The sequence below is a fragment of the Xiphias gladius genome, chromosome 11 (genome assembly GCF_016859285.1).
Source record: "Xiphias gladius isolate SHS-SW01 ecotype Sanya breed wild chromosome 11, ASM1685928v1, whole genome shotgun sequence".
Lineage (NCBI taxonomy): Eukaryota > Metazoa > Chordata > Actinopteri > Istiophoriformes > Xiphiidae > Xiphias > Xiphias gladius.
Window position 1 is genome coordinate 12,400,111 of NC_053410.1, and position 27,990 is coordinate 12,428,100.

Genomic DNA, 27,990 nt, shown 5'->3' on the forward strand with positions numbered 1-27,990 from the left:
TAGAATTTATTAAAGATGGAGACACACACACAGAGCTTTTAATGCATATTTCTCCACACTTCCTCTTCTTCCTCCGACTTCATCGGCACATTGCTCACTCATCTGTAGTCAGCTGCTGGGTCGAGTTACCAAGTTGTGGTAACACATTGTTACAACAAATTATGCACGAGCACGGACAGGCCAGCCTCTAAGTGATGGCCACAATATGCGTTTGCCTTTAAAACTTAAAGGGTGGGTTTAATTTATCGAGGGTGTCACATGGCAGGAGTGAGTAATTATTCCCAACACCCCTGTGGACCACAGTGTTTAATGTATTCCAGGGCCCCAGGGGGAGCTGTCAGGGAGAGGACACCCTCACTGCTGCTCTGCTCACTGACCATGTTGGATGGTTCTGCACAAGATCCTCAATACACAACCACAAATCATTCTCTGAGGGTACGTAATTGTCCTTTCTCCCCCCTCTAAAGCTCTTCCTTGGTTCTCAATTCCCGCAGCTCTGCATCACCACTAAAGTGGAGGTTTATATGTTGTTTGGGGATATGCATGGTAAAGTTTCTTAGAGATACTTGAACGTGCTTGAGAGTCACAACAACTGCTGGATGGTTTTACGCCCCAAATGCTGAAGAGACACTCGGAGAAGTTTTAGCAGGCTTGCTTTCGTACGCATGCTTTTTCAGAATGGGAAGCTATTGTAGATTTGCTGTTGGCTTTGAAATTCGGAGCCACCAAACATTTCTGTTTATCACTTGAGAAAGCCATTGTTTTACTGACTTCCTGTCTGCTGTCTGAGTGTGAGGTTCTGGCTACCGGTCATTTCTTGTCTGAGCAGCTGTTGACAATAACTTATCAATCAGGAGAATACAAACATTCCCCCTTGATCTCAGCAGTGTTTGGGGAGACGGTCGGTAACTGGGTCAAACTGTTTTTACAAATTGGTCTGCTTTTCTTGTAGCCCTGCAGTTTGATTGGTGGGGTTTAATGCTCAGTATAGCGTTTCAGCAGTGACATTTTGTTGTTTTTGTTAGCTCTACCATGTTTGTTTGGCCGCAACACACCTATAATTTATAATAATCATGCATTGTGTGTATATATAACTGTCTTTTCACAAGTTTAAAGCTGCTATGATCAATATTTGTATATTATCACTGGATCAAATGACTACATACATGTGAAAGGTGTCAGTCATAGTGATATAATTGTGTTGGATTTGTGGGTTGTGTTTGCTGCCCCAAAGTAGTAAAGAAAATCAATTAATGCAGGTTTAGAGACAGCAAGATTGCGCAATTCTGAATTCTGTTATTTTCATCATTTTGAAAAACTGTATATCTACTCCTGGATCCAGATCTGCATCAACATACAGTACACATAGTGAGAGACAAGTGACATATTTTTTTTTTCATTCAAGGAGCTGCCAAAAAAAAAAAAGAAAAAAGTGAAAATGTCCTATTTCATATAATTGCTTAATCTTTTTAAAAATCATCTATTTGCACCAAAAGCAAAAAACTTAAACGGTCCAACCCAAATTTTACTGAAATTTCTTGATAAGGTTTTGTGATATTTTGCTAATTGACAAACAGACACAAAATTGAGACGCTTCCCTTGTGAACGTGACGACTGAAAAACGGCAGAGTGACTGAGAAACCACTCATAAACAAATAAAGATTCACCATGAGCTATAGTCCCCCTACAGCACAAGAGCTTTTTTTTCAAATCAGGCAGTAATAATAAGGTTTTGTTCATTAAGTTTAGTAACGGTCACTGAGTTTAGAACATGGTGTCGGGGCATTTGTCTGGAAACACTGTGAAACCGCTTTTATGGGGTTCAAGCAAAGTGTAACTTTTATTTCTGGCCTTCAAACTAACCATGAGTATAACTTGAAGACAAATACGAGGCCTTGCTCTTTTAAACAGCACTGATAATAACCCTGCCTTTTGCATCCATGAGAAATCCACCATTATCTATTGATTCAGTCTCACCCTGCGTCTCAGTGACTTACGCCTCCCTCTAATTCCCATTACCGGGAACACTGTACCCTTATCAAGGGAAACAATAAGCCACTTGTCAGCATAGCAAGAAAATATGAGGAAGCATCTGCCCGGTCCAGAGGAACTCATGACTCTGTGGTAAAAAAGCGCCCCACCTCCCTCCCTCGGTCTGCCGTCCCTCACTTCAGCCCTCCCCCTTTGTCAGTCCTCCCTACGACCTCCAGGGAGGCGTGGTGGCAGGGTGGCGGCGTTGGCGTGCAGGCAAATGAGCAGCAGAGTTAATCTGTTAATCAGGGGATATGTCAGAAGTTGAGTTTGGCTCCCTCCGCAGGGGGCAGGGTTTACACGAGTGGCGGTTTGGTTATATGTGTGGGATGCACGGGTAAGGAGTTAAGGGAGGGGTGGACTAGTGGAGGGGGACACCCACGCTCTCTCATCGTCCGCCCCCAAATAGAAGCCCTGCTCCTAAGCAGTAAACCTGTCACAAAGATATGTCTCTGTCGATGATGGCATCCAACTTTCTTTTTTTATTTTATTTTTTTTCAGCCACCCCTGTGCTGGGCTGTTATCTCCTTCCTCCCTGCTATGTCTCCCTGCTCTTTAAGACAAAGGGTAATAAAGCTATAAATTGTGTGGTCTGCGGAAGGTATGGACATTCTGTCTTGGAGACGCTGTAAGAACTGCCATAAAGCACCCTCAAAGTCACAGCTAAAGATTTACAGTTATTTAACATCCTCCTCTTCCCCTAAATCACAGTGATAAGAGAATTAAGTGATGGCTATAGGTTCTTTGTCCTTAGTCTATTGATTTTCTTCACCCCTCAGAAGGATCCTGAACATTATAATTATTGAGCCCTGCAGTTTGATGCAGGTTTACAGAGTAGGAGAGGCGCCCTCAGTTCGATTCTAACACAGTTAAAACAAAAGGCACCCGTTTTTCAATTTGGTAATGGGCTTCCAATTATGCTTCATTTACCTTGCTTGGCCAGAAGCTGGTTTATCCGAGGCCTCTGTGCTATAAACAGCTTCTCTGTGCGATGACAAGACCACAGTAACAGCTCTATTTATCTTGAATCCAGGGCCCTGCTTCTTCAGCTGTTATTCAGCCATTTGGATAGAAGGATTTTTTTAACACGTTTCAAGTTTTTCATTAAGTACATGTCTCCGGTTGTTAGTCATTTTCTTGATACAGTGATTGGTGACATTATGAAAACAGCTGTTAGATTAAAAATCAAGATCAACTGATGTGTGTGGCACTGTTTATCCCCACATTACGAAAACTTGATCTTCACTATAAACTGCCGGTCTGAAGTGAGAACATAATCTTTTCCTTTTGCCCGTGTGCGTTTTCTGACACTTTGTCACCAAAAACATGGCCTTATCCTCTGGAGGTGTTGACTCTGCTGTCATGAGCAAGGCATCTGAAGCAGTCAGTCATCAATATGTATCATACCCAGCAGATTGATCTAGACGAGCAGAATTCAGCTGCTGAACTCTTTCTCCTGTAGTAATAAATAAACAAGACACTTTTGCCTGTGATATGTCTCCATTTCAGAACAGGTGTGAGTCTATTCAGAGGTTTTGTTTGTGCACTGCGTCGGCATGTACTGTATGTGCATATGTATATTTGAACATCCATGACATTTAGATGGCATTTATATCATTTTGGGACCTTGGATCTGCCCACTATAAACTGATATTTTACTTTTAACATTTACTCGGTTTGGGAAAAATTACCTGCTGCACAGGGTAACAAAGACTTTTCGGTCATAAAGTCGTGTCATCTTTAGCTTGGTAAGAAAGCAAAGCACAGAAACAGAGAAGGTTTTATGTTTACTTTGAAGCACGATCTAGCGGGAAGAATGAAAGGCAAAAGAAATGGCTCCTTCTAAAGGTAAGAAAAACATCAGGTTTGCCGAGTGTGTGCATGCACCTCTAAAAATACATGTGGAAGGGCAAATTACATAACTGTTTCTCATGTTCCTTCAACATGAGTTGAGTTATAACAAAAAGTATGATACACTATGATGGCCAGACAAAATTAGATAGCATTGTCTGTCACTTTATAGAGAATACATTTGCAAATGTTAGTCACTGTGCTCAATTCTTAAAATTATGAGTTGCCCAGCGAGAGCCTATTAAAAAAATAAAGCAAAACACCCTTATTTTGTTCTTTCATTTTTGTCTTTGATTTAGATAAGCACCAGTCAGATGAAAAAGCCTGCTAACCAACAAGTCCTCTTACCTCAGACCAAAACAGAGGGTGAAGCATAGTACATACTGGACTTGGAGAAACATGGATGCTAAAGTTGCTCTGTATCTGGTGGATGTGTAAATATGCACTAACATGTTCATCTAACATATTCTTTAAAATGGTAATAGATAAATGTTTACAGCTTGCTCCAGATCGTGGTCATGGTTTATACTTTACGATTGGTAAGTGACGAGATGCACAGCCTCTGGTGTCACAGACCTTTTGTACAACCAAGAGCTTCGGTGCTATAACAAGGTCATTCTACTTCTGCCTTCTTATTCTGACAGAGAACAGTCTGTTTGAGCAAAAGTGGTCACTTGTAAAGAAAACCTAAACACAGGCCATTTTTAGTGTCTGAAGAAGTGACAGATTCTGAAGTTTCTCCGGTGAGGAGAGTGTCAAACCAGGAAGTACTCTGCCACACTAACATCCTTTTTAAGTATTGTCTGTCTTTCTTTTTCATGTAAACATGTACACCCAGACACACATACGCACCAATACACACACGCAGACACACATACACGCCCCTCAGCCATCACAGAGGGCCACAGCCCCACTTACCACTGCCTGACAGTTGGCTTCTTAACAAAGACGCAGGGAATATAATTAAATCATTTACCTTTGATACCCAGCCAGCTTTGTAATTAATTAATTCACCCAGGGTGTGCAGGAATTACATCCAACAAGAGACGAGGGAGGAAGGAAAAAAAAAAGTCTCTCCCCTGCATACTTGGGGGACAAAACCCAACACTGTGCCCTCACTCTCTCGCTCCCTCATCCACCTTGCTGCTGCAGTGTCCTCAGAGATGGGGAGTAAAGAAGTTAAATGCTTCTCTAGTTGAAATAATGACCCTCTGCTGATGTTTAGGCCTCATCAGCCAGAGTGCCTGAGGCCAGATCAGGCTGTGGCAGGAGGACAGGCCTTGCTTACACATCCTCTCATTTGGTCTGACCTTTGCGGTGGCTGTGATGTGGCAAGGCGATCGCTGTCAACATCATCAGTGTCACACGGCACCAGAAATAGCCTCTGTGGAGATCAGCAGTACCTTTGGAAGAGCAGGGCATAATGAACACTTACACAGATATGGGTTATGATGTAAAATCCAAATATCATGCCAAAAGTCGCCCCCGAGAGCAAGCCACAAATAATAGTGACACTATCTCTTTATGGCACTGCAACTGATTCTATAAAAGAAAGCTATTGTGTCTGCAGGTAGATTTTGCAAATAGAGCCTTGGTAGTCAGAATAAGTGGAGTTTTTTTTATTTTTTTATTGGAGTGTACTTTGGGCTGTCTGTTAGTTGTTTGCCTTGGGTGTGTTTTTGCTGAAATGATTATCACATTCAGAGTACCGCTGTATGGCACCCTGTAAGACACTTAGAAGGCAGCCTGAAGCAAATGTCACTGTCATCCTCTTGCCTTTCCAAGAACATCAAGCACTTGAATCAATGATCCTTCATCAGCTATCTAATTTTTTACCCCTCCGTATCACTTAGCTACTGCACTGCCGGTCAAGCAGAAAAAAATACAGCGGTGTTGTTTTCACCATTTTTTTCCCCTCTCTCAGTTTGTAAATTACTGCCACAGCAAAGTTAAAAGCATCTGAAAACCACTTCTGTAAATTATTGTCGATAAATTGTAATGAATCATATGGACCTGTGAGGAAGTTTGATTTATAATTTGGGTCTGACTGCGTGAGGATATATTGCCCTGAGAGCTGTTTGGAGGATTTGGTGGGATCCATAGGCACATTCATCATTCTATACTGGAGCAATTTTTTAATGTGTACCACTATTAGGCCTTGTACTGTTCTAACTATAATAGGACCATATACTGCCTCCTGTCAGCCTTTCAGTCAGCTATAGTTTCTACAGGTTATGTGGTTTGGTTTCCTTTGCAATCTGTCAAAAATCAAACAGTTCTTTCAGGGAACTGCTGATTTTATTTTAAGATACATGATGTGCCTGTCATGTAAGGCAAAACTGTTACAATATGCATTTCTCCATTCTGTTATTATTTCCCATCAGCCGTAAATACAGTGTATATTAAAGCCTATGTGACAACTATGCTCTGTTATTTTGATTAAAAACAATAATTAATAAAATAATTAAAATAAATTAAAATAATAATAATAATAATTAACTCCATTGTCTTTATTGGCAAAATCTCTAAAAACAACAAAACAGAAACTGAGCAAAACTCCATCCACTGATGAAGACCGTGTGATGCTCCTGAAACCACCAGCTAGTAAGTTATTTTAACTACTACTGTACGTCCACGGTTAAGAATGAACCTCCATGCACAATCAGCCAATCCTTTAATTTGTTAAAAGAATATTGTTAAGACTATTTTAACCCAGTCCAACAGTATACTAACTAAATGTTAACATTATAGCTAAATTTAACATAGCTGTAAGCACATTTAAGAATACACAGTTTAACACATCATAATATCATTATAATCACCTTGTACTCAGATCCTTTACTTAAGTATAAGTACCAATAAATCAATGAAAAAATCTGACACACTACATAAAGATCGGCAAAATGTACTTATCAAAACCAAAAGTACTCTTATCAAAAATAAAAGTACTCCCTCTGCATGACAAAAGCCCCTGTGATTTATTATGCATTGTGTGATGAGATTGTTAATACTAATTCATCAGTGAATACTGCAAGTGGCATTTAACTGCTAAAGCTGGTTGAGTTGTTGCTAGTTTGAACTACTTAATATACAGTAACTGTAAGCATTTCAGTCCAGTGGTTCCCGTCCTAGAAGTCGGGCTCCTCAGTGGGTCACAAGATAAACCCCAGGGGTCATGAGATGATTAATGAGGGAGGAAAGAAGAAAAAACAAAGGTCTGCTTCACAAATCTGTTTTCAGTTTTTTGACTTTTCTAAAATCTTTGCTTTTTGTGAAAAAATGTTTTTTTAACTATATACCACTATAGTTGTAGTTGGTTTGCGACAATGTTCGGTAGGTGGTACGTGTCAAAGTAATATCCACATGGATGCCAGGACTCAAGTTTTCGCAACAGAACATTGTCCAGAACTACCTCCGCTGGCCTGCCCTCTTCCCATAGTGCATCCTGTTACCATCTCTTCCCCAGATAAACAACACACATGCACCATCCACACGATGTAAAAGAAAACATGATTCTTCAGACCAGGCCACCGTCTTCCAATGCCCCATGGCCCAGTTATGAAGCTCATGTGCCCATTGTAGGCGCTTTCGGCTGCGGCTACGCATCCCCATATGCAGCAAGCTGCGATGCAATATGTGTTCTGACAGCTTTCTATCATAGCCAGCATTCACTTTTTCAGCAATTTGTGCCAAAGTTGTTCTTTGTGGGATCGGACCAGACGGGCCAGCCTTGGCATCCCAGGCGCATCCATGAGCCTTGGGTGCCCATGACCCTGGAGCTGGTTCACTGGTTGTCCTTCTTTTGACAACTTTTTGTAGGCACTGACCACTGCATACTGGTACCACCCAACAAGACCTGTTGTTTTGCAGATGCTCTGACCCAGTCGTCTAGCCATCACAACTTGGCCCTTATCAAAGTCGCTCGGATGCTTACGGTTGCCCATTTTTCCTGCTTCCAACACATCAACTTCAAGAACTTACTTTTCACTTGCTGACTAATATATCCAGCCTCTTGAGAGGTGCCATTGTAAAGAGATAATCAATGTTATTCACTTCACCTAAGTGGTTTTGATGTTGTGGCTGATCAATGTATTTCCCTCCTAAATGTAGATAAGTAGAAGTATAAAGTAGTATATAATAGAGATAAAAGTAAAGTACAAGTACCTCAGAGTAAATGTACTTAGTTGCTTTCCACTACTGATAACACCACTTTAAAGCTACCCACCCCCATTAATTAGTACTGACCATGCCATGAGATGTGAACTATACTATCATGACAGCCAACAACCTGGAGAACTCTCTGCTGTCCAAAAATGTTGACTTTATTTGCTTTATTTGATCACAGTTGTACTGTAATAGCTACAAGCATTTGTCTCTTAGAAAAGTACACACTCCTCCACCCAAGCCTAGATATTGCCTGTATCAGATGGTTATGAACGAGGGCTTTCATGTCCTGTGGCCATGAACAGACTAAGGGCAGTCATGTAGTGACAGAATTTACATCCCTCTGAGATCTAAAGAGCATTTACCCGCAGCATATGCTGGCTTCATAATGGTTAGTGATATTTGTGTGAATGCACCCAACAATTAACAAGGGAGAAATGGGGCTGGCGTTAACCCCCGGGTATTTCTTCGATGTTAAGACCCCTCTCCCTGAACCTCATCTCTCCCTCTGCCTGCCCTTCTCCCTGCTCCCCTCATCTAACTGTCCCCATCCTCTCATCCCCCACCTCCATCCCTCTCCTTCCCTGTGCTTGAGGTCCATTGGAAGTGATTTATCTTAGCGTGAAAAGACTTGTGATGACGCCGAGACAGGAGGCCCCAGGCCCTTGGCATTGAATGCTTCGATGGCGTTTGCATGAAGTTCACGGCCCCGGAGCCACGATAAATGTCAAGTGCAACAAACGTCCTGTAAATAAGATAGAGCGCTGCCAAAGCCAGAGTCTGCTTATTGACTGCCCGAGCAGAAGGTGGTGTCTGTGTGTGTGTGTGTGTGTGTGTGTGTGTGTGTGTGTGTGTGTGTGTGTGTGTGTGTGTGTGTGTGTGTGTGTGTGTGTGTGTGTGTGTGTGTGTGTGTGTGTGTGTGCGCGCGCACGAGCGTGTGTGTGTTTGTATTAACCCAACCTTATGCTCTCTCAGAATAAAAAGCAACGAATCTTGGATTTCATAGACACAGGCTATACTCTCAGAGTGGTTATGAGCTTTCCTCTGCAGGGGTTTTATTCGATAGCTATGTAAAAGTGAGGAAATGTTGAAGGTGAGGACCATTATAAATGTCCCATTAAAAGACTGTGTGTTCTGCTCATTGTTCAAAACAAAATCTGCTTTGGTTCAATGAACGTCCATAGGATGGTATTTATTTAATATCACATATGACAGAAAACTTCTGTAAAATATATTTGCTCTTTGATTAGCTAGTTGCTACTACCTTTCACAATTTATTTTTGAAAACAATGCACCTCTTTTCATCAACATTTTTTTATAGAAAAAAATTTTAGGTCATGCTTAGTGCTGCCACCCACTGGATCCCAGTTGGTTTAAATATAACTCAGTAGATGAGGAAAATTAAGAAAAAGGCGCCCACCCACATATAAGATAATATACTGTGGGGATATAAATAAAGAGGCCCCTGAGATGTGATATTTGTTGGAAAATTACTGCTTGATATTTCCTATCCAGAACATAGTGCACATACAGTAGGAGCTGCTTCTGCCTCTGTACTGTATAGTAGATGACACACATACTTCTGCCATGTGCTCATCCTTTCTACACAAGCCTTCCGTGGCCTGAGGCCAGCAGACACATGTTGGCCTTGGCTATAACACACACCATGGCTGTTCTTTTATGAAGCAACACTCAGATAATGTCAGTTCACACTTCCCTGGTCTGTTTGTGTATGTGGTACACCCCCCTTTCCTTTTTGTTACTGAGATGACACGGTACCTTTATTTTATTCTAAGATGTCATTTAAGGACTTGGCTGAGTCATCGTGGGACATCAGGCATTTACTTCAAAGTATCATTTTATTTGATCATCCTCTCCTACTTCAGGAATTTCCCTGTTGGTTGAAAACCAGAAACAGGGTAAGAACAGGGCCTCATGCTAGTAGAGTTATCTCGGGGAAGTACAGTCCTGCATATATCACCTCCGCCGATGTCATCCCCAGTTGATAAACTGCATTTGCTGTCAGTGGAGGACACTGAAGGTTATGGCTGAGATTAAAAAGAACAAAACAACCTCCCAACTGGAGTGTTGACACATTCTACTTGCTGGAGCGCTCCAAATCATTTTGATAATTCAGATGAGCGGGCGTATATGAACTCTTGATGAATCCTCCAGTTGTCCCTAAATATAGATGTAATGACAGCTATTAACAAATTTAAGACTTTCCACATGAGTGGGAGCATCCAAGCATGTGACATGCACTTACGTCTGACATAAAACATGCAGCAATATGCAAACATTTGTCTACATGCACTCAGCTGATTAAACAGACGCATAAATTATTGTTCCTTGTCATTATTTGATATAAAGGCATTGGGTTGTTCCTCCCTCTATTGAATTGACTCACAAACATCACCGGCAGCACTCAGAGTTGGTTCTGCCAGGGGAATGTGGCCTGCCGTATATCCACTCTCAGCGGTGACCATAAGCTGCGTTTGTTCACCAGCTCCAGACACACTGAGGCAATTTATGAGCCTCTGGCTGCAGTCTGATTAGAGCAGTGCTTGTAAAATGTATTTTGGCATGTATGCGGGGTTTTACTGGAGCTCCCTCTGTCACACATCACCCATACATCAGCACTGAAAGAGAGAGGTGAAACAAGAGCAGCAGAGGGAGGGTGGGGGTGTCAGCGTCGAGGGAGGGTATTGTTTAATCCTCAAGAGCCTCCATTTTGGAAATTGTTTTCCTCAAATTGTCAACAGCTCGTATTTTTTGATGAAGTTTGATAATCATCGATTACTTTCACCGTTTTTTATGTTCAGTTTCGAATACTGTAATGTTTATTGTTAATATGAGTTGTGTATAGATCAGAAGATTCTGACATATATTTCTTAAAACCCAGATTACCCTATAGCCTTCCACAAAATCAATAGTCCCTATACTCAATAAATCCTCTCTTTGAAATCACATCTCTTCATCTCTCCTCAACAAAGACTCTGCAGCTCCCGATTTTCAGGCAGACAATACAACAGCATGTGTAGCCATTCCCTGGCCTCTATCCAAATCTTGCCTGAGCTTCTCAGGAAGTATCCATGCGCTCTGCTACCTGTCACCCAACTTTCAGCATGATTTGTGACAGCACCGTCTGACCAGAACAATTGCATTAACAAGCGCCGGAAGGCCCTGCCTGTCGGGCTCCTGATACCATGTGAGATCTTTATTAAATTACAATTACAAGACGACAAATCCTCTCATTGTTCCACCTTGTGGACCGTGCTTGGACACGTGCCACTGTCGCATGAACACAGGGTGAGTCATTTCTCAGGAACGGGTCTTTACCCTTCTGGTGTCCTGTCCTCCGTAGCAACAAACCTGCTGGGAAAAAATTGAAGTGAGTACATGCTATGTTGAAGACAATTAGATTTATTAGAAAAGAAAATTCATTTTCTTAAACCATATTTCTGTGATACCATTGCCTTGTGCACCACTTATTTTAATAGTAAATAGTAGATAGTTTCACTTTCAGCCAACTTCAGAGGTTAGTTCGATAAATGTGACTGCCACAAGACAGTTTACAATAAACCTTTTTCACAGCAGACATTTTAAGTAGTTCAAGGGTCCTGGTTTTAAGCTGGCTCACTGGCATGGTTTCCTGGGACGCTTAATGGAACAGCGCTATCATTTATATTATTAGTAACACCTCTGCTTTTCCTGCTGACAGGTCAAAATGTCTGCTGTGAAAGTGTTTATTTCAGAAGGCCACCAGCATTCTTCTATGCCTGGTCTTCGTAAAGAGCAAAAATTATGTGCGTGACACAAATAGAGGGAGGACAAATGTGAACTAGCATTGTGTTGAGAACCAGTCAAATGTGGGGCCTTCAACATCTCCTGATGATTACATTACTGAATATGAGTGAAAATAGGTGGCAAATGTTGGCTGCCAGTAGACTATTGCTCGGAGCCAGCTAACTAATTACCCTCTTTAGCCTGTTAAAAAATACTACTGCAAGTAAATCTCTATGAATAATCTGACATTTTACTTGTAGTAAATAGTGTCATGTGTCTTTAGTTTGTTAGATTGGGGTGTGTGTACTGTCAGCTCTGATATCACATATGTGGGGGATGTGAGGTGCGTAATTAACCACTGGGCTGTGTAACAAATTGGAAAGTTGGGAACATACAATTGGAAAAATACGATAAATCTTTCCGGGCTGGCCAAAGTCAGAAGTGGCGTACTAGCCAAAATGCTACTATCACCACTGTCCTTGTGGGAGGACATAGCATACCATGCTCTTAGCCAGACTCTCATGTTGCAGGCACGTTACAACGAAAGAAGGCAATGTTTAAAAGTTTACCACAGCTAGCTAGCATTCAAATAGCTAGCTTAAAGTTTGTAAGTTCCCGACAATTTAGAATTGATTACGTTTCATTAACCCATTTTTTTTTACATGGACACATGTTGAAGCACATTTAAAATCAATTTAAAACACAGCTTGACAGAAGTGGTGCAAATGCATATGCAGTGAAACACTTGCATACGACTATGAACAGGGCAAGTACACAAAAAGTTCTCACACACTTCCTGCTTGCTAGTCACTCTGAAATTCTGGGCTAAACATTGAAGTGTTCATTAGCAATATTGTCAAGCGAGTCTACTAGGAAGCAAATAAACAATTACTCTGACCAAACCATCTTGGTGCATTTGCGTTATTTATGACCCACGTGTAAATATAAATTGAGGTGAATAGGAAATGAAGTCCTCTCTAGGGTGTCATTCAAGTCATACTGGCAAGGAGTAACTCTCAGACACGGAAAACAACACAGTCTGCATATGATAATGCCTCTGGTGGATAAAATATGCCTGATACTTGACGTGTGTGTGGGCTGAAGCAATCACACTAGGAGAGAAGCAGCAAGTGCTCCAGAAGGATCAATAAAGTGCATAGGATTTGGGATTTATGATGACGTCCTATCGATCAATTAGGAGCTGACTGTTCGAGGCACTCAGAGATGCCAATGGGTATTATAACTAAATCAGAGGTTAGACAGAATTACTGTATAACAGAAGATAAACTACAGCATTTTACTGTGACAATTACTGTCGCACCTTTTGAGAGGCTGATGAGTTTGTAGACAAGTGTGATCTGGTGTTGTCTGCTGAAGGAGAAAGTCACTTTGTTTCATCTCCAGAAGTAAAAAAAAAAAAAAATGTTAGTAAAATTTGTTAAAGGGTGTTATCCAAAGCTGGATCTAAAGACAGGTTTAATCCATTAAAGCTGGAAAAAACTCCATCTCTTTCATTGTTAACCATATCCTAAACATGAAAGATGCATGTAAAGTATATCATATTGGGCCTACAGTCAGGTACATAAGTATTTGGACGGTGACACAATTTTCGTAATAGTGTGTACACAACCACAGTGGATTTGAAACGAAGCCATCAGGATGGGATTGAAGTGTAGACTTTTGGCTTTAATTCAAGGGGTTTAACAAAAATATCTTATTAACCATTTAGGAATTACAGCCATTTCTATACATAGTCCCTCCATTTTCAGATTAAATGTAATTCGACAATTGACTGACAATCAGTTTCATTGCCAGGTTTGGCCTGTCCTCTCATCATTTCATGACAATTTACACAGATAAAAGGTCTGGAGTTGATTCCAAGTGTTGAATTTGCATTTGCTAGCTGTTCATGCGAACTCTCAATATGCGGTCCAAATAGGTGTCGATGCAAATGAATGAGGCCATCATTAGGCTGAGAAAACAAAATGAAAAACAGACAGATGGTAGAAACGTTGATGGATTCATTTCAAATCCACTGTGGTGGATTACAGAGGTAAACTTACAAAAATTGTGTCACTGTCCAAATGTATGTTGCATAATATGCATACCTTGATTTAAGTTCTCTTCTGTGAAGCTTTATAGTTTTTTAGTCACAGCGTTTCGAATCATCTTCAAGCGCATACCTACAAATGTCTGAGAGAGGGCCAGAATGAGATGAACAGACATAAAAAAAAAAACCCACCTCCTGTGACTTCTCAGGAGGAATGGAGTCATTTAGTAGATTTTGCACTATACGCCTATCATTCAAACCGAGCTGCTTTCACCACAGAGCTGATAATCATACATATTCTATGCACTGGAGCACCATAAATCTCTGTCCCTGTTTCATCCCTCCCTCATTCATCAATCACGCAGGGAGCAGGATGAAACACCGCCTGCTCGAAAATATATCATATTAGTACCTGGGATGTTTACCAAGATAATGTGAGACAACAGCAGAGGGTGAAATATAGCACCACTGCATTCCTTAAATTAAAGCCACTCCTCTTCCCCTTCAGACCACCCTCTGCTGTGGGAGTCTGAGCCTCATGTCTACGAGGAGTCCCGGAAGACTGTGCCCAAGTGTCCTTACCCTTACCTCACCTTGATATACAACTAACGTTTGAGACCAGACAAGACAGTCAAAAAACCGAAGCACGTTCTGTAGTGTATGGTTCAACACAGGTGCTCAATATGCAAATTATATACACATGAGATGATATGAAATCAAACTAAATCTAAGAAACATTAGGTTTATATTCAAAACAACAATAACTACTATGGTGGTGCCCGGCAGTCTTTTAAGATTAAAAACCTTCCTTTTAAATATTTTGTATTAGTTTTTTCCTAAAATGCATTGTTCATGGTTCATGGCTCATGCCAGACACCCGTTTCAGAGCACAATGGGTTACAAAAAAACCAAAGGTCAGAAATTAATTTGGCTTCATAAATCCAATACTGATCATTGATAGAAAGATTGAGTGGATCAGTGGACATCCTTACTCAATATCCCTGCGCCACACTTGCAATTAGTCGTCATCTTTTCGATAGACCTTTGATATTATACATCTATATTTCACTCTTCTGTCATTTCTTCCAATTCTTTTCTTCTATATTGCTACGCTGATGATACATTTTTTTTTCATTATCAAATAAATCGAATCTGTAGTTTCATGGAACCTAAACTTTCTGTCACGTCATCATTACATAAGGTAGTCTGTCAGTGTTGAACGGCAAGTTAAAGTGCAACCTGTACAAGTAGCGCCCACACCCACGTTAGGTGTCTTACAATTATGAATGCATTAAGAGAGCTGGATATGGTGAGGTAAAGTCAGGTTTTCCAGGAATTCTCCCATCTGCCTATTTTCGATTGTCGTCTGGCACTTCTGTTGGAGCACACCAATGCTCTAAGTGTTTCTGTGACCTGTGAAACTACATTGGCATACAGCAGGGAACGTAGTAATACATCATTTGCTGCAGTTTTCGTTGCTAAACAGGACAAAGAAAGTTTGACGACTTTACTGAGTTTGCCACTGACAACGTTGAGTGCATACTGGTAAATACATATTAGGCAAGGGGGGGACTCTGTTAGACAGTGTGAGCAGGAGTCAGTTCGCTGTTAATATGAAGTGTAATAATGTGATTATAGTTCTAATGGACTACATAGACTTCCAAAACAGACAGACAGACATTTTTCCCTTAAAATACTTTTAGGAATTTTTCTCTATACATGTTTGCACCATGTTAGCAGTACTTTTCTATCCACTTCAATTAACATATAATTCACTGAAATATTACACTGTATCTTCTCTCCCATTCACAACACTTACACTATTGAATATCCATCATTCTGAAAATCATTAGCATGAATTACCTTAGATTAACATCTCTTATGTACTAGTCACCAATGCGGAAAAAGATGGAGGCCTGTACACCAATGCACTGTGCATCTTGGTGTAAAACCGGCAATATACCAAAAGTTCAATGTATGTATTTAAATTTTAAATAGATTACACGTGGCCTTGTTTCATTGGTCCCTTGGGTTTTTGAAAATACTGTTTCTTTAGATATCTGTGTTTTTTGCACTGGTCTGTTTGTACCAAAGAGTAACCAGGCTGTGTATAATACTCCACTCAGATTGAAGGTACTCTCCCTTTCTAGTTTATCCCTTTTGTAATTTGGGGAGATGAATGCATTCTATTCCAGTTTGCTGTGATCAGGAGTACTGCTGTGCGGAAAACAGAATTGCTTCCCGATTATTGAATTTTTATGGCCAGGTAATTAATTGCAGATTCCCTGTTTTGTTCTATTTCTTCCTCTGTGACATTTTAATTTCAACAAAAAGCCACGGTCTCCACACGGCCCTTCTCTGGAGATCCTAATGGCCTATAAAACACGATGACTTATAGATATGGCAGAGACTTCACTTTGCCAATGATTGTTTGAAACCTTGCTGATCACACAGAATTTAGTCCCCCTCTTGCTCCCCCCCCACCATCTCATCCCTACCTTTCCTTCCCAACCTCCTGAATTCATTTCTTGTCAATTAAACTGCAGCTACAGTGTCCCATCTGAAGAATAGGAATCTATCAATGTGTCATCGACCGGGAATTCATTATTGGATGCGGCCTGGTAACTTTTCAAAAGCAGTGTTGGAGCCATTATTCCTTAAAGACGATTGTCATTACTTGACCAGGCAGGTGAGTGTCCTTGGCTTGCATTGCAAGCACTGAATTTGAGGACAAGGGGGAATCAATCGTAGCGGAGGGTGACAGACACCATATCTCAAGGCAGACAGGTTTGAATGCTTATATCATATCAGAATCCTTTGCTGGCCCAGTGAACATTAGTTACCCTGGTGTCAGGAGCACATGTAGGCCACAGCCAGCCATCCAGGGAGAAAGAGGGGGAAGGCGGTTTGTTATTTTATGCTGGTCTGCTAAAATGTCCTGAGATATTGATGAGCTACTATAAAACATCATTCTCCTCTCACATAATAAAAGTATGTTTATTGCCTTGGCTTTTGCATTTTGTGTATTATTTTATTCTTTAATAACAAAGACATGGTTTATTTATTTTTTTAACTGTATGTTGTAGCTAGAACTGGCTTGCAATTAAAAAAAAACTCTCACAATAAATTGGTAAAATACCTCATGTTGTAAAGCAAAGTCAGCAAGATTATGAGAATACTATGGCTCATTACATTAGGCACTGATCAGACTGTTTTTAGCATTGAACAATAGACTCACAATTACAGTAAGATACAGAAGAAAAGGTGATATGAATAAGTCTAGTCCTTGGTTGAAACACTAATCTTTCTTGTGTTCCCCACTACTCTAATGTATGTCCACAGGATATCTATCCAGGAGTGTTCTTGCTTCTTCCTGCTGTCCCCTCGTCATTGTGCTCTTTTCTGCTGTGTAAGCACAGATCTGCACAACATATCACTCCTGAAGCATACCCCCACCTAACCTTCAAGAGTTCTCCCTGCCCAATCTCCACGGCTCCGTAATGGCTGACGCAGTTACCATATTTCAGCGCTAATTGGGTTGACGCTACAGAGCCAATTTGGGAGGGTAGTTTGGAAAAGAGTTCCTCCGCGACATTGTTAGGCATTGGGATGTCTTGTGTGTTGCTAGGTGTGGACCGTAATTGCCACTGAATGAAAAGAGCACCTCGGAAGCGGAGGGCCGTTATGGTTTGTTGGGGGTATGAGGGTGCTTTATCCACAGCAGTGTTTTCCTCTGCTTCTGCTCAATAAGTCAGTACAGACAAGATGAGATTGGGTGACTTGTCTTGTTTACATCTTTTAGGTTTGCTTTTGGGGAGTTCTGCTGCCCTGAAAGAAAAGCATTTGTTCTATGCAACCAAGTTGCGCACTCATCAGAATGACATATTACTTACCTAGCACCCACTGTACTCCATTTTCTGCCTTCATCCTATTTTCTTCTGTGTAGCAAATGTGCTATCTCGTCCATGAAGCATTGCTCAGAGATGAAGATGCGTCTCACTGTCTGACCTTACATGCTGCTGCTCAGACTCAGGATCTATGGCAGCCATTTTCTCTCTAGCCAGTCATGAAGAAGCAAGAGATGTAAATGTCAGTCTGTGTCTCCTTAACACTCAATAAAGGGCTGGGATTGGGCCCTCCGCTCTGCCAGTCGATTGGCCATCTAATGAGGAGAGGCCTTACCATAACTCTACAAGATTCACTAGTGTTTGTGTTTCACCAGAGGCCCTAGCACAGTAATAATTCCAAGTGGATAAATGTTTTCCCAATAACAAGCTGAAATAACCTGTCGGGCTGAAGTTGATGTAGACAAGAAGAATCACACAATTAGCGATCAGTGGGGATTTATCCTGGTAGCAGGAGACAGAAGGCAGGAGGAGCTCTGTCCTTTTCTCTGTCTGGCAAATATCAAGGCTGCCTCACTCAGATGTGCTCTTTCTCCTGCATTCCCTCAACCCATGTGTCGTCAGTCACAAGCTTTACCTTTGTTGCAGCCCTCTGTGTTTTTTTACCTTGAAATGCCCCCTCACACTAGCATTTAGCTTGTTAATGTAATTGAAGTCACTCTGAGGGAAGGTGTTATGGATGATGCTCTTGCAATGAGACAATGCTCCCTAATCTCAGTTTATCTAGAGGCTACTTACCACCTAGAAAAGGAGAGGTAGCACAGAAATCCATTTAGATTTGTTGAAAAGATAATAATAAAGATGGTTTTAAATTAAAGACATCAGTTATTTCAAATCACGTTAATGATTCAACCTACGACCAGTTTTTACTGCATCAATTATGCAAAAGGAGACAAAACTGTCTATAATAGCTTATTTGAATTTTTGATTGCATTTGTTAATTGCCACTTCCTCTGCAATAATTTTCAAATAAAGGGCTTATTTAAGTATCCCTAAAAAGACGGAGATTACATTGTGTCAGACCATTATACCTTTCCACATCTTGTAATGTTTCAAAGCACTCTAAAGTTGATTAATAACAACCGATTTCGTCATAAGGAGTTAGGACTACTGTAGCTATTGTAATTAACCTTTAAGTGTGATGGACTTCACCGTATATTGCCCATTTCTATTACTGACCCACATACAGTATATCAAACCCGAATATGCAGTCGTACCTTGCGTGCGAGGCCCCCCAGGAGCCTCAGCATACACTATGTGTCCGATGACATCATATCCCTTTGGGAGTGTGAATTATCTTGTTTTCACCAGATCTCTCATATGTATTTTCTCTGCTGTTCTTGCACAAATGTATCATTTAAACCATTAGCAGCACCTAGCTCCTTCATTAGAATGAACTATATCATCCCCTCCCTAGAGGCACCCGCAAGCCACCAGACTGTGAGAATACATTTCACCGAGAAGGAATATTGAAGGCGGCAACATGCCTAGGTAAAGTATTACTTAATTTATACTGCTAATGTATAACATTGATTTTCTGTGAGGAAAATAAAGGACAACATATTTTCAGGGTCCACATCATTAAGGTTTAATAATTTAGACCCAGTTAGCATGATAATAAATATACTGGGGAGACTTAAGTGAGGGTTTTGGTGATGAATACAATTAGAAAACGTTGCACTTACATAGAAGAGTAATATGAATGGGCTGTAGAAATTAATTGGAGTTGGAGCAATGGTGTGGCCTGCGGTGTTTCATGGGAGGGATAAAAAACAGCCTATTTTTCCAAGAGCCCTATCCAGAATACTAACTGTCCTCCGCATGTTGAGTTTCCTTATCGATATATACATCACTAACAAATCGCTGGCCTAAAAAATGGGCCCCTGCTTCCCTTTTCCAAATGCAGGTTTGCTCTCTGAAATTAAAAGATGGTGATGATTTGCATTTGGACTTCGTGTCAAGCGTTTCATTTTATTGTTGTTTGGAGGCATGGCTCTATACATTACCTATCGTGGTCCTAGTATGTCATTAGCTGGGGAAAAATGGGATAACAGTCACTGCTGCATATGCAGACCCTAAGAATCATCCGCCTCATACAGTATGTATCAGCAGAACTGTGATAGCTCTTCAGAACTTCTTATTATATTGCATTATAATTTCAAATCCTTATAATGAAGGTGCTTCAAAAATGTTAAGCAGTGATTTAAGCCAATTGGCTTAGTGATGCAAAAATTCCCTATGCAATTACACAATGTGGTCCAAAATGTATCATTGGAGGTCACATCTCAAAATTTTGTAGGCACTACACTTATTGTTTAGCCACGGTTATCCCTACTTTAATTCCAAACAAACCTCTGATGTGACTGCCAGAAACATAAAAAGGCATCATATTCAAAGGTTTTTAAGCTTCTCTAAAGACTTTACTTTACATTTTGCTTATAGGACTGTGTATCAGGGCTTTCTCTCTGTTTGCCAGCTGAACATTATTGTAAGCATTATTTGTAAAGTAGATAAGGTATAAATAAAAAGCAAAATACTTTAGACCCAGTTAACATGTGGTTGATGCCATCAAGGCTAATGTACAAAGTTCCTGGCACCACTTTATAATAAGGGATACTTTATAAAGGGTTTTAAAATTTGTGTCAAATTAACTTATTGATGTTACTAAATTATTAATCAGTGCTTTACAGATCAATCATAAGCCCTTAAAAGCTGCCAGGTTATAAATAATCTTTCTGGCTGGTATATATTCTTCTCTACTGTAACCTGTTTTGACACATTGCTAAAGAAATAACAAGGCAGCCGGCCCAAGGACCATAGTGCAGTATTATTCCACTGCCACTGAAAAAAACAGTAAAGGCACATCCCTGAATCAAATGAAATGTAGCATCCGATTATCACTTAGTGTAAGTAATCATAGTCATCAGGCGCATAAAGTTGCATTCCTGAAATTATTTGTTTACTTCACTGACTTGTTCACACAGAACAGGCCCTTCCAAGGAGACTAAGGTATGAGTAGTGGTATGCATGTTGTAACATTGATAATGTCCCAGTCAACGACCTTGCTCTTCTGAAAAAAAGGTGGAGGGTTTGCAGGTTTTTCAGAGCTTTCCCAGGGCTAGTTTTTACATCCCACCATAAGATTAATAGTATGCCGCCCTTGAAAAATGAAAATCAAAGGTATCAAAAAGCTCCTAGGGATTTGAGCCAGGGAGTCTGATATCAAGCCCAGTTTACTCTTTATGATGTCATTTTCTTTTTATGGAGAAAGCGGGGGGTGAAAGCTCAAGGCTGATATGGGACCCAGGTTTGGGGGTAATCTCCATTGATCTCTGGAATCATGCGTCTAATGACAAGAGCGAGTCTCTCTTTTTGAAAAGTGATAAGTGTGCAGGGCAGTCCCACTAAACATTTATGGGTGTCATTCCTGCTTTAGTCTGGGCCCCTGCTCTGTAATAGCTCTTAGCGTCATGTAACACTTCTACGTGTGAGTGAATGCACAAATGTGTCTGAGACCGTGCTGAGTAAGTTTACGCTAGCCGTTAATCATTGTCTGGGCCAGCTGGCTGTAGCCACTGGGCAGGTGGGCCTGTCAGGTTGGTAGCCTCAATCATGCAGCACTGAAACCAGAGCCGTCAGGGACGACCATGCCCCTGGTGTCTCTCAAGTCACTTAACAAGTGCTATTTTGACTGATTCTGTAGATAACAGTCCAGTGTGTTGAGCTTGCCTAAGAGCGGTGATTAAATCCCAATAAACAGACACACAGAATTGAAAAGAAAGACGTGATGTTTTTATTTTGTCTCTGGTTTTGTAACAGTGAAACATTAGTTGGATTAATTCACTAGCCTGTGGAATTGGATATCTTTCCCCTGTACTGTAAATATCGTCTTGACAGAGCGCTGTACTTTAAAGGGAAATTCCAGTATTTGTCAACTTGGCTGTTACTCTCATATTTTTGTCCATTATGACTACTGTTTATAATAACATTTTATTCCATTGTAGAGATTTTGAAAACATGGACTCAAACAAAGATGTTGACAGGGAGTTTCAGACTCCTACATCTTTCCAAAAAAATTTAATTCAACAGGAATCATCTCACACATTTGTCTCTGAGTCTGACCGAAAGCTGAAACAAAGACCAGGAGCACAGGAAACTTCTGTAGCTGTTGTATCAAACTTACCAGCTGCTTTACCTACTGCTTTCATGCACGCACGCCTGTGTGAGGTTGTGGCTTGCTTTCAAATGAGCTTGCATGCAAGTAGAGAAGTTGTAGCAAACACGAGACAAAGGTTTGTGTCTACAGGCTTCCAAATTGCAAAAGTAAAAGTAACACACCGTACAGTGTTCATTGCCTGCTACTCAACAATAAAGCTGTGGCCAATTGCTTTGCTGTGCAACTGTTGTGCAATTTGCTACAGGGAAGTGTCGGAGATGATTTCTGATAAAATAACGTCTTTTGGAAAGCTGCTTAAGCATTTTTCTTGCCAAAGTCAGCATTTCCCAAATATCCAAAACAAATGAGGTGAGTAAAATGTTATCACGATCAGTGGTCATAATGAACAAAAAAAAAAAAAATACCCAGATTGAAAATTACGGAAATTTCCCATTACAGCTACAACATGCAAGTTCTGGATATCAAGATAGCGCTCGCCTAAGACTCATAAGTGGACCGCTCTGCTCCTCCCACCCCTCCCTTTCGCTCCTCCATTACGCTCCGCCTGGCCCTTCACCAACATCCTCGTCGTGTTTGCTGTTTCAGCTATTGCAGGAATCAGGAGCCTGCTAGCCTGTGAGTCAGCCATAGTGACATCTTCCTGCTGCTACACATTCCTCATGTAAAGGTCCTCCACTCAAACCACCCTGACATTTAACTAGCTCATTGATGGACAGAGGGTCAGGGGTGTTTAGCATTTTCCACTGTAAGTTAACACTGAAGAGAGGGAGGGCACTATGCTGCCTGTTCTTCCATCCATCGCCCTGAAGTAGCTCTGACAGGCAAGCATCTGTGCCCCCGGGAGCTGACAAGTGTCCCACGAACCAGAGAGGAATGGTGGGACCCTGGATTAGCACTGTGGCCCACAGTGAGGATGTTCTCAGGGCTGTGAGGTTGAGGACAGTTTGGGGCATTGTGGGTTACAGTTGTATTATGTCCCAAGTCAGGAGTTTAATACACATCCGACTGAAACAGATGCTGATTTACCTGGATAACCTTCCCACATTGTTCATTTAAATAATATTTTTTCCAAAGCTCAAAAACAATTTAAAGGTCACAACACACTAATTATTTTTGTTGACTACTGTAGTTCTTGAGTAACAGGCTGCTCCTCTCTAATCATTCAGTCATTAGAGGGTCTATGTAATAAAGTCAGAGAGTAGAGGGTAGATGTGTCATGTCTTGTTTGTTTAATCCGTCCAAAAAAAGCGAATTGGAAAAACAAGTGGGTTTTTTATGTGGGCTACATGCTGAAACTACTGGTCGGGCATAGGGACTTTCTGGACTCTTTTTGTCATTGTGAAGTTGCCAGGCAACTACACAGAGCCAGGCTAGCTGTTTTCCCCCTGCTTCTACCATTTATGTGGAGCTAGGCTAACTGCCTCTTGGCTGTAGCTTTATACTTAACAGACAGATATGATGTCAGTCCTCTCATCCAACTCTCAGCAGAACGCCACAGTACTTCCCAAAATGTCAACGTATTCCTTTAAACCAACAAGGTAAATGCTCTGTGTGATTTGTGTGCCACCTTACCTGTTATACGCCTTCAGTAGATATACGCATGAATACAGTATGTACACAAACAGTAGTTTGTGACACACATGAAAAGTCACTACCGTGTTGCGATGTGTTGTGTTGTGGGCTATCACAGGATGAGTGATTTAAGTCAGCAATGAATTAGCAGCTCCAGTGTGCTGGGAGAATGTTGGTACAGTTTATAAACGGCTTGAAAACAAACCAGCCTGGCCTTTCTTCAGTTTCACACGGCCATCAAACTGCCAGGTCCAGGAACAGACATCTACCCTTTAATATCTCCTCATCCCTTGCTGTGCCAGTAAATTCTCTAAAGAGCAAAGACTTCTTTATTGCAAACTTTTAGTGTTACACCGACAGCTATCGCAGCCCTCTTCTTTTTCTCAACTTCCACGCATATAGTAGCAGCTCTTGTAAAATCTTCAAGAGACATATTAATTACACACTGTGATTGTAATGTCAGTGAAATTTTGGTTGAGAATATGCTACAAGAGCCCTTGATAAAAAATCTTGGGTTTGGACACAGAGTAGCACATATTCCTCTGCACGGAGATTGTTCCTTCACCCTCATTTCAGCAGGAATTCGCCACAACTCACAGCAGTTATAACTCACCCTGGGCTTGATATTATCTCCTGGGCTCGGTTTCTCTGCAAAAGTTACGCTGAAAATTGCAGTCCTGTGTAATGAGAGTTGAGGGTGTCACAAGAAATCACAGTCATAAAGTTAGGTGCTGTAGATTATATTGACAGCATACACACATGCACATTGCACACATATTCACATCGCTCTCAGCTCCGTTTTCCAGTCTCCTGTTTAGAGCTGCGTTCCTGCGGGCAAGATTCATAAAAATGCCTGTGACAACACATCCTACTTGGCCTTTGAGACCTACATAAGTGGTGCTGTGCTTAGGCCAGTTGGGTATTAATAGCTGGCATGGGAAACATAAATTATTGCTCTCTTACCAAAAATGTCATTCAATCCCTACTCCTACTTGTCAGGCTTGTCCTCTTGAACTGCTCAGTAAATCAAACCATATGTTCTACCCCACAAAATATTTCAAATCCACAGGCTCCGCAATTGCCAAATCGACTTATCAATCAAACCACCTGCCTAACAATTTGAGGAGAGGAGTAATTGTTTCTCTAAAGGGGGTCTGTGTCATCCAGGCTGTCCTCTGTTCTGTAACAGGCGTCCACTTTCTAACTATTAAATATTTAATAAAGGCTCTTTATGTCTCTAAGGCATTCATTAGCTGCCACATCCTGTTGTCCAACCTGTCACAACACCAGTGTTAAAAACAGACACCCAGGGCCTATTTTGAGCTGGGTTGACCTGGGGGGGGGGGCAGTTGAGGAAGAGGGCACAGTGTGAGGGAAAAGACTGGCATTGTGTGAACATGAGATCACAATGCGACTAGCATGGCCTCAGCTGCAATTCACACACTTGGCCCTTCAGTGATTACAGTGGCCATCCTGACACATGAAAAAGATCAACATCGGAAGTACAGTGTATTCGACTTAAATCAGCCGGTTTGTATGCTTGTATGAAGCCAAACTGTAATCAGATGTGTTATGGACACTTGGTGCACAGTGGGAGATATTTCACCAGTTATCCGGTTAACCATCAAGCTACTTTAGTTAACACTGTTGCTATTAAGGGTTGTAGTCCATGAGTCACACTGATCTTAATTTTCCCCCAATCATTTTGAGATACATTTAACTATAACAGCTGTGTTTCACGGTTTACTAATTTCTAGATATTTGAAAAAGGTTGATTGACCCAAATCATTAAAAGATATATTTTCCCACATACCTGTAGTTGTAGCCTGTATAACATACCATATTGTTTTCTTTTTTAGAAACTGGGTGAACCCAACCTTTTAAAGTACAACTTCAGTGTCAAATTAAGTATAATTTAACGGTTTTGTTTACTAATGAAGTTTGACGGTGACATGTTTTTTGAGATTATTTCAATGCAAAAACTTCCATTCCTTTCTGTAGGTGAGCTATTTGGTGACAGGGAATTGGAAAAACTGAGAAAGAAAAAACAGACGAGGCAAAACAAACAAATTCATTTTAATGTTTACTGTGAAGGGAAGGGAATAAGCTGCCATCGGCTGCATTATCAGCATTTTCTAAAACTAGAACTATGTCTGAACTTAGGCGTGAAACACACTTCCTCTGAATTAATGCAAAACGTCAGCTTTAAAATAAAAATTTTAAAATACATGGAAAGCACAGTCTTACCCCCGAATGATCATGTCGCAGTTTATATGAACTCTTAAAATCATTACTCTGTCAAGTACAGAGAGATCAGACAGGTTAATATCTGTATCCCACAAGAGATTTTGTTCCCTCCAAACTGTTTTAAAAGAGCCAACCATGATCTGGTCTATGGGAAATGAGGGGTCGTTTTAAATGCAGTTAACAGTAATGGCACCCTGGGGAATTCTTTACCTAAATATGATTTAGTGATAAATGAACTCAAATGTGTCGTTGTCCTCCGGTCCATGTGTAAATCCTCTCGGCATCACTGCTGAAGCGGGCACGAGAGTAGGAACGGATTCCCTCGCTGGCCTGTGAACATCTGCTGGGCCATTTAGCCAGCTAATAGATCAGCCTGGAAAGAGAGGGGGAGAGAGAGCAGAGGTGCAGGTGTTCCCGGCCAGTGCCAGAAGACATCAAACCAAAAGCCCAGGCCAAATCCACCAGAGCACAAGCTGAATGACTAACAGCCTCTCACAGATAATAAAACAAGCATAAAGTTTGCTCAAGGTACAGGTGGGGCTATTTTGCACCATACTCAAGAGAGACCAGGCACCGGCCCGGTACAGGGAGAAAGGTAATTGGTTGCATATGGGAGGAGGTAAATGAAAGTATTTTGAGAGTATCTCTGTGGAATACCTAATGGGGACAGGACAGAAAAGGAAATTAAAAATTATTTGAAGCAGATGGACTGTTCTTTGAGTTTTTCAGGGAAATTTATTAGTGCCGTGAAAGAAATGTGTCTGTTTATTTTGTGCTGCCATGAAATGAATGGCCTGCTGAATTGTGCTTGTGTTAGTTTATGACTGCCTGGTCATTATTCATCATTTAGACGGGATTTGTTATCGATTCATGATTTAGCGTGATTTATTGGTGCTTGTCAGGTTTCATTCAAAATTCCACCAGTTTTATTTCAGCAGCAGGCCAAGAGTTTATGAAAAATATAAACAAAGTTGGGCGATATGCGGATATAGTTTCATTTGTACCTTATTACATAAGAGCCTTGGCTGCATTCAAACCATGCTTCACTGTAATTCATTTGTTCCTGTTATTTCCTTATTGCCAACAACAATAAAATAAAATATTCTAGAATACATATAAGTCAAGAAACACTTTGTAATGGAAATGTTGATCCGAAAAAAAAAAAAAAAATTACCTCCAAGTTCAGACACTGTTTAAAGTTCATTGTGGTCAGCTAGGAGCATAATATTAACAACTGATCAAGACCAGCAGTTATGTATTATTAGCCTGCCCCGAGAGGATTCGTTAAGAAGCTGTTTTGTTCCAAGAGCAAGCATCATTAAATCCACCGGCTCTGGATGTCTGGGAACATAAAGGTTAGCACTGATATTAACCCAACATATGGTTCAAATTTGAAAGAAACATCTCAAGATTAAAAGTCTCACAATATAAGGGGGTCAGCTCAATCTGTTACAGTGGTATACATTCTGTTGTACATTTAGCCCTACTCATGAGTTAACCTTTAATTTCCCCGACATGGCTGTTAGAATCATATTCGCTGTCCCCTCAGTTCTGCTCTTTTCTTCATGAAGATTAACAAGACCACTGTCACCGACGCAAAGCAGCCGAAACCAGGCTCGGCCAATAACCCTCAAATTGCAGAGCCAGTAGTTTCACACGTGCGGTTAAAATTCAACCTGCACCAGCAGTAAAACTCAAGTTATAACTGTGGTAGCAGATGAGCCAAAGAGTGCTATCTACAGGCACGGAAAATAATAGATGCTCCAAATTTGGCACCTGCATCACCTGCAGGCAAAGAGCGTTACAAATGAACAACTGTAGTTGGCGACATCGACGTGTCTACATCTGCAGGTCCGAGCTGCTGCCTCCTTACCGGCAGGTGCTGCAGGTTTGCACATGTAGGACTGTTCTGAAAATAGGTCTTTTACACAGCAGACATTCTGGCTTAAGGAAATGCACAGGTGTCACAAACAGCATAAGCGACGGCTGTGTTCTATTCAAGTGTTACTGTAAGCCTTGACAGTGCGACAGTGAGCCTGCACGCACGGTACCAGCACCCTGAAACTGAGGCAGCTACGTGGAATTCAGCCATCGATAATTTTGATTATTTACACCTGTGTTTTTCCTACAGTGACATGTCAGAACGTCTTCCATGAAAAAAAGCGTATCACCGAACTGCTGAAGAATGTGCAAGCGGCTGAAAATGA

At 41.0% G+C, this 27,990-nt stretch overlaps 1 long non-coding RNA gene across 1 annotated transcript; it reads left to right on the forward strand.

The window, feature by feature from the left end:
* Positions 1-324: 324 nt before the first annotated feature.
* Positions 325-27,990, forward strand: LOC120796857. Its single transcript, XR_005708429.1, has 3 exons — positions 325-435; positions 19,205-19,278; positions 27,915-27,990. It is a non-coding gene; the product is annotated as an uncharacterized LOC120796857 (long non-coding RNA).